This window comes from Octopus bimaculoides, chromosome 9, assembly GCF_001194135.2.
Source record: "Octopus bimaculoides isolate UCB-OBI-ISO-001 chromosome 9, ASM119413v2, whole genome shotgun sequence".
NCBI classification, from domain to species: domain Eukaryota; kingdom Metazoa; phylum Mollusca; class Cephalopoda; order Octopoda; family Octopodidae; genus Octopus; species Octopus bimaculoides.
Window position 1 is genome coordinate 85579827 of NC_068989.1, and position 9164 is coordinate 85588990.

The following is a 9164-nucleotide window of genomic DNA, read 5'->3' on the forward strand; positions in this document are numbered from 1 at the left end:
TGAAACCTCACTCTTTCAGCCTCTTTCATCTTCTCATTTTCATTCTTACATCTATAGGAATAAAACAATTTTTTGCTCTCAAAAAACACCGTTCTTTCCTGGAGGTATGTTTTTTAATACATATTTGATGTAAATAATTACCTGCAGTTCAAAACGTTTGGAAAGAAGTCATCAAGAGAAACTGAAGGCAGTAATGCAGAAAAGGTACCATAAAGTGATTACAATGGATTGTTAACTTGATGTTTAAAAAAGGCTTGGTGCAAGACAAAAACAAATCACCCACTTAAACAAAACATTAAAGCTTGCAAAGTTTACAATGCAAACAATATGAGACAACAGAGAGAGAATTAAGTCAAGTGCTCAAGAAGATTCAATGTTAATTGCTTGGACTTCATTTTTTTCATAGATCTAATATAATGTTTAAAATAGAATGGCTCCTGAATGTATGGATTAAAGATCAGATCTGATGTAATGTATCAATTAGCATGATGATGATTAAAAAGAAATAGCCACAATTTTATATGACAATTACAGAAAAAGGAGGGTGAAGTCTTTGTTGTCACCAACGTCATCGCCACCACCACTGCCATCGTCGTCGTCATTGTCATCATTATCATCATCATTGCCATCATCATCATCATCATCATCATCATTATTGACATTATTATTTCTAAAGTGGTAGAATTGTTAGTACACTGGGCGAAATGCTTTGTGGCATTTCGTCTGTGGTCGTGTTCTGAGTTCAAATTCCGCCAAGGTTGACTCTGCCTTTCATCCTTTCAAGGTTGATAAAGTGAACACCAGTTGAATACTAGGGTCAATGCAATTGACTTACCCCTCCACCGAAATTCTGGTCTTGTACCAAAATCTAAAATCAATATTTTTATTATTTCTTGCCGGTAAAATCTGGTTTGAAAGATTAAAGAAATGTTTGAATTTGCACATCATAAAAATGACGCCAATTCTGATACAAAGGCTGCTTTTAAGTTGAAGAATATTGATTGTTGAAATAGCACTTTTCCTGGAGCTCATTCATGCCAGAACTTTTATTTCTTGAGAATAAAAATCAAAAGTAGGGTTTAACCGTTTCAATACTAGCCTGGCTGTAACTGCCTCTGGCTCTGTACTACAAATGTCTTGTTGTCATAAGTTTTGAATTAAAATCTTCCACCAGTTCCTAACACCAGCTTAATGATAACTAAGTTATTTTACGGAATTCTTTGTTATATTTAAAATCAATTGAAAGAAACACAGAGCATCTCAACAGAAATATGGTAACAAAAGGGTTAACAAATGACTGATTTAACCCTTTTGTTACCAACCCGGCTGAAACCAGCTCTGGCTCTGTAATACAAATGTCTTGTTTTCATAAGTTTTGAATTAAAATCTTCCACCAAACCTTAGTCACAATTTATGTTCCTAACACTAGCTTAATGATAACTAAGTTATTTTACTAAATTCTTTGTTATATTTAAAATTAATTGAAAGAAACAGAACATCTCAACAGAAATATGGTAACAAAAGGGTTAAAGCTTCCAAAGACCATTTGAAGCTTATTCCAGGAGGAATTGTTTCTGGTGATATAAAATGAAAGCTCCTACTCATATATCATTCTGAAAGCCCAAAGACTTTCAAGGGTTATGCATTGTTTAATCTACCACAGAACTTCCAGATCCAGGGGTTGTAGTTTTGCTGCATCACACTTCTTAATTATGATTTCATACTGTCAAGGACATAGTAATGCAGAGAACACAATGATGTCGTCGTCGTTGTCGTCGTTGCTGCTGCTGTTGTTGTTAGTGATATTTCTTTAGCTCCAGATCAGCCCTAACTCAATAGACATACAATCAATTGTGTTCCAGCCATGACTATCAACACATGATAATGTATTTAGGACTACATTATGTCACAGGTTCTTCTATCAAGTTATTGCTATCCATGTCAGCCCTGATTCAGCTGACACATGATAAAAAAAAATGTCCCACCAGTGACTGTTCCATCTTTTATTCTGACCCAGTACATTTAAAACAACACCACCCAATGTGTCCTTCATCCTTTTAAGAAAGTAAGGTATGGTTTGGGAGAGATTTGTTTGCTATTTCTAACAAGTAGAGTGACCATGTAGGAACACCCTTCATTACCAACAAGGGTAACAGTTAGCTGATCTCGTTTTCTCTTCCTTCCATCATAATTGAATTGTTAATACGATTTTGTTGATTAAAACATTGTGTTAATCTGTTAATCCCTCATTCTTGCGACACACAACATATTCCATTGTCAAGGTACATAGTGAAGGAGAGAGTGCAGTGTAAAAGATTAGATTAGAAAACACCGAAGCAAAAAATAGGATATATTTGGGTTCTGAAAAGGAACTTAAATGAAAACAACTTGATTTAAATAAGGGTTAGTTTGTGATTTTTTGACCAGCTATTTAGACCCCTAAGAAAACCTACTGAGGATATAAACAATAACTTACCTTGTGATTTGTAAAAGAATTAGCCTTCACTTGTGGCAAGAACAAACAATTAACCAATCACAATAACTTTTAGTTCCTTCATCAGTGAACTATGACAACAGTGAGTTGAGATAGCATTTTTAGCTGTACCTATGTTGTCAGCAGTCATCTGTGAAAATGATCTATTGTAACAACAGTGAGTTAGGATAGCATTTTTACCTCTGTCATCCTCACTCGACCGTGACAAGGACCAGCTGTGACAACGGTCACCTTTAAACAACAGCTATGTAAATAATCAGAGATTTACTGTGTCAGACAAAATAATCTACTCACAGTTTCCTTTCACTATAGAAGCCTTCTGATGTCAGGTAAAGTGATATGGCTGAATGATCAAAGGTGTACAGGTATGTTTGGGTGGTTAAGTTTTCTTTGATGTCACTTGCTTCCAGGTTCACTCCCATTGTGCCACACCTTGGCAAGTGACTTCTATCATAGCACATATTAGAAGAATATATTCTAAGTGTATGTTGGTTGAAAGAAACTGATATATATATACTGGACCACTGAAATCTTCAAGTTTTTTTCATTGTCCCGAGTGTCAAACTAATACACTCATTTGTTGTTCACGCATCTATCTTCATCTTTTATTTCCTATAAATTTCATTTATATATATATAGGGAGAGAGAGAGAGAGATTTACACACATACACACACACATGTGTCTATGTGTTTGCAGGGGGGCGAGTCCACATGTGTTTTGCTAATGCAAATGATACAAACATTGGTAAGGGAAATGAAAAACCAGTGGTCCTAACATTCTTTTGTATAACTTTTTTCTGTCCCAATTTACAAATACTCCCTTATCACCACTACAGTGAAGCAGTGATTGGTCCACTGGGACCTACCACCGATGACTGTGATATGAAATAAACTGATTAATAAACAGAGGGATCAGGACAAATGTTCAAGTTGCCTCCTTTCTCTTTCTGGGTTATCCCTTCATCACGGCGATTCTGCCAGCTCGCCGACCTATCTTGCGAAGATATTGGTTTCAAGTTTTGGCACAAGGCCAGCAAGTTTGGAAGCGGGGTTAAGTCGATTACATCGATCCCAGTGTTCAACTGGTACTTATTTTATTGACCTCGAAAGGATGAAGGGCAAAGACGACCTCAGCAGAATCTGAACTCAGAACGTAGATGTACGAAATGCAACTAAGCATTTTGCTGAGAGTGCTAACGATTCCGCCAACTCGCCGTCCTATAATGCGTAAATATTGATTTCAAAATTTGGCACAAGGCCAGTAATTTCGGGGGAGAGGTAAGTCGATGTAATCGACACCAGTGTGCTAATGATTCTGCCAGCTCACCGTCCTGTCTTGCGTAAATATTCTTTTCTACTCTAGGCACAAGGCCCGAAATTTTAGGGGAGGGACCAGTCGATTAGATCGACCTCAGTACGCAACTGGTACTTAATTTATCAACCCGAAAGGATGAAAGGCAAAGTCGACCTCGACGAAATTTGAACTCAGAAGTAAAGGTAGATGAAATACCGCCAAGCACTTCGCCCGGCGTGCTAACGCTTCTGCCAGCTCGTCACCTTTGCCTTGCGTATATATTAAAAAGCAATTTGAAAGGAAGTCAAATAAATAACTAAAGGGAAATAATTCCTTTTGTATTTAAGATCTAATTATTTCCCTTGAAATTTGTTTCTCACTTCCGAAGTTCAACTTGAATTAACACATAAAGCGCGATGGGTCCCGATCGTGACCGTCAGGCACAGATCGACAGGCCCCGATCGTGGCCCAGATAGATGCGTTTAATTTATGGGTGTTTGTTGGTATCTAATGTCACCCAAACGCTCCGGTACCCACCAGAATGCAACAGGACTAATAGTTCAACTATTGACTTTTCAGATGATGTAAAACATGCCACCATTATATACGAAGAAGATATTTTAACTTTGTTTTGTTTTTTATGTGTGTATGGTAGTCTCATTTTCATAAAATGTCCTCATCCCAGCGCTTTATGGGTTAAACACATGACTACGATTTATTTAATCATCTCGAAAGAAATGAAGTAAAACTGTAAACGTGATCATAAAAGAACCGTGGATTTATGTAGGAATTAAATGATCCAGTAATAGTTTTTCTCGATCCGTTATATAAATCCTCAGGTTTTAAATCCGTTGTGTCATCAAGACTGATTCAGGGCAATTTTATTATCATGCACTCTCATACTAATTGTTACTCAGAGGAGGAAGTCCCTGAGATTGGTGGGAGGAAGTTATCTTCAGACCAGATACCTGATCTACTTGTTACAGAGTGAACTCCACTGAATGTACCCAAGGGTCAAATGATGGTGTTAAATTGAAATCCTTGTGACAGGAAGAGTTAATAGGTCACCATTTATAGCAGTGTGATGAGGAAAGAACAATAAGATTTGAATAAGTTAAACAAGCGATAATTTATTCCTATCATAATAATAGAAGATTACCAAAGGGAATGGTGTTAATACTACAGTCTGGAACAAACATTCAAATTACTTCCGTTCTGCTGGATCTTATGATGACTGTGCTGTGCTGAAGACAGGCAACGACTGGTTGAAGACAGCGGTGAAACTGGCTGGTATCTGGTCAATGGTGGCTGGCCTAAAGACACCAACAAAGAGCAGAAGAAACTGGTGTTTATATAACCATAGGGTGGCTCCACAGGCCAAGATGGTCTTTCCCGTGTAGGGAACAAATTCTGTTACAAACACACAATTGACAGTTAAAACTGACCAATACCTGCAACTAAATTGACCAACAACTAGGTCATGTGACTTGATGCTAAGAAATGCCAGTCATCAAATTTGGTTTGATTTCGAATTCGATTTCGATTTCACTTGCCTCAACAGGTCTTCACAAGCAGAGCTTAGTGTCCAAAGAAAGAAAGGTACGCATAAGTGGGCTGGCTACACCCCTAGTAAAGGCCACGGGTTATGGTCTCACTTGTCTTGCCGGGTCTTTTCACGCACAGCATATTTCCAGTGAGGCCTAATGTTCGAAAGTCGTTCTTCACCACCTCATCCCAGGTCTTCCTAGGCCTACCTCTTCCACAGGTACCTTCAACCAGTAGGGTGTGTCACTTTTTCACACAGCTATCCTCATCCATTCTCACAACATGACCATACCAGCGCAATCGTCTCTCTTGCAGACCATATATATATATGAGTAGCTGTGTGGTAAGACGCTTGCTTCCCAAACACATGGAAACATGGTTCTGGGTTCAGTTCCACTGCATGACACCTTGGGCAAGTGTCTTCTACTATAGCTTCGGGCCAACCTAAGCCTTTTGAGTGGATTTGGTAGACAGAAACTGAAAGAAGCCCTTCATATATAAATATATATATATGTATGTATGTATGTATGTATGTATTTGTGTGTCCATGTTTGTCGCCCCATCATCGCTTGACAAATGATGTCGGTGTGTTTACATCGCCATAATTAAGCGGTTTGTCAAAAGAGACGGATAGAATAAGTACTAGGCTTACAAAGAATAGTCTTGGGGTCAATCTGTTTGACTAAAAGCAGTGCTTCAGCATGGCCACAGTCATACGACTGAAATAAGTAAAAGAATATATATATATATATATCATGTATATACATACATTTTTCCCTCTCTCACAATGTGGGAGAGAGGCACAAGCACATACACAGACATATACACACGCGGCAGTAACTTCCGCCTACCAAAGCTTCGGGCAGCTCGGGGCTATAGCAGAAGACACTTGCCCAAAGTGCCACGCGGTGGGACTGAACCCGAAACCATGCAGCTGGGAAGCAAGCTTCCTAACCACACAGCCATGCCCGCGCCTACAAATGTGTATATACATATGCGCAGCACTATTCGTGTGGCAACTTTCTACAGCCGGATGCCCTTCCTGCCACCAACCCCCACCTGTTGCCAAGCGAGGTAGTTTTTTTCCATACATACATATGTACATGCATACATGTATGCATGTGTGTGTGTGTGTGTGTGTTTGCTTTGTAGCCATGTGATTTTAAGTTTTATGTTTCTGCTTGATAACACAGGCAAGTTTCTTCTATTACATATATGTGCATACATGCATTCATGTCATCATCGTTGTTTAAACATCAAGTTCCTGGCATGGGTTGGATGGTTTGATGGGACCTGATGTGTCCAAGGACTCCATTGAACTCCAGTGTCTGCTGTGGCAATGCATGCCTTCCCTAATTTATTTCTTTACTGCCCACGGGGGGGGGGGTAAACATAGAGGGGACAAACAAGGAGAGACAAAGAGATTAAGTCAATTACATTGACCCCAGTGTGTAACTGGTACTTATTTAATTGACCCCCAAAAGGATGAAAAACAAAGTCGACCTCAGCAGAATTTGAACTCAGAATGTAACAGCAGATGAAATACCACAAAACATTTCGCCCAGTGTGCTAATGATTTTGCCAGCTCGCTGCCTTTCCTAATGCCAACCACTTGCAGTGTGCTGGGTGACCTTTCCATGTTACCTGCAGTATTGAGGTCACCATGCAGTTTACGAGACTACAAACCCTGAGCGTCAGTTTGATGCTAGGGAACGAGGTGATTACTACAAGGGTTGGGGTAGTAGTGCAGATTCCTGTGTAGGGATCTGCATGGCTTCTCACATCTAGAAGGAAAGGGATGGGGACAGAAAGTGTGGTACTTTTTGGTTATCTCACCCCCATTAAAAAATTGGGTTATCTCACCCCTCCCCCTTTTATGAAAAATATCAGTACTTTTGGTCATCTCCTCCAACTAGAAAAAATTGTTTAACCCTCAATAAAACAAAGAAAATGAAAAAAGAGTGGCTGTGTGGTAAGTAGCTTGCTTACGAACCACATGGTTTCAGGTTCAGTCCCACTGCGTGGCACCTTGGGCAAGTGTCTTCTACTATAGCCTTGGGTTGACCAAAGTCTTGTGAGTGGATTTGGTAGATGGAAACTGAAAGAAGCCCGAGGCTATAGTAGAAGACACTTGCCCAAGGTGCCACGCAGTGGAACTGAACCCGGGACTATGTGGTTGGTAAGCAAGCTACTTACCACACAGCCACTTCTGCACCTTATAACATCCAATAACATTCTTATAACAAATCATACAATGCCTACTGAGGAGGCCAAAAGTCAAAAATGTGTTGAAGTATTGAATCAAAAGGATCTAACTCTTAATCCAGTCTCTTGTTGCCACATTAACTCAATTTTTTAATGGGGAGATAACCCAATTTTTTAATGGCAATTTTTCAATGAGGGTGAAATAACCAGAAAGTACCGAAAGTGTGAAGGCTAAATATATGCATGAATATTGACATTCCACAGCTTAGCATGTCACTGCCTGAGCAAAATGGTGACATGATATTTACATTCCTTGCTGACATTACAAATATTCAGTCAGTGCTTTGGTAGAGGAGTGGAATAACTAACTAGCCTTTACTTGAGGAACAGGTAAGGGTAAGGCTTACCAACGAGGAGGGCATCCGGCCATAAACCATTGCTATAAACAAGTCTTCATCCAATCGATAGATAAAAAGACCATAAACACACACACACACAAATGCCCACACACTGCACACATACACATACATACATATATATGTGTGAACAAGCACACACACATGCACACATACATACATGCATGCATACATACATGTGTGTCTGTGTCTGTGTGTGGCTAAAATATGTTTGACCATGGGGAAAAATATTTTACTTAGAAACAGGCTCCAATCTGCCAAATCAGATTGGAGCCTGGTGTCACCTCCTGGTCCACCAGTCCTCATTCAAATCGTCCGACCCATGCTAGCATGGAAAGTGGACGTTAAACAATGATGATGATGATGATGATGATGATGAAACAGGTGAGGGTTGGCAATAAAAAGGGAACCCAGTCATAGTAAATTGGTCTCAATAAACTCTGTCTGACCCATGCAAACATGAAAAAGTGGACGTTAAATGGTGATGATTAGTTTAGCAGATCATAAAATATCAATAAGCAACTCTAATAGTAACTGATGCTTATATACCAACTTCTGAAACATCAAACACTATTTAAATCAGTTGAAGTGACAATTCATTGTAATCTCTATAATAGAGACAGAGATCTATTGTCAGAAAGGTGTAGACTTTAAGTTTAATGGATGTGAATTGACTTATGAACAGAAAGGACAAGTGTGTGGGTGAATGTCTTTGTGCGGGGGGGGGGGGATAAAAGTTTCAGTTATAAAGTGTAAGAAACATAACAGCTGTTGATGATGTGTTTAAACTTGAACAAATGACAAAACAATAACAAAATCTGTGACAGAAAGGAAAAAAATTGTGACATTCTGATATACATACATACATACATACTTACATACATTCATACATACATACATACAAATACATACATTCATACATACATATTTACATACATACATCCATAAATACATACATACTTACATACATTCATACATACATGCATACAAATACATACATTCATACATACATATTTACATACATACATCCATAAATATATACATACATACATACATACTTACATACATTCATACATACACACATTCATATGTACATACATTCATACATTTCCTTTATATACATATATATATACACACACACCCATATATATATATATTTCGTTTTTAAGAAAATGACTCTCCCCAGACACAACAGTATATATATATATAT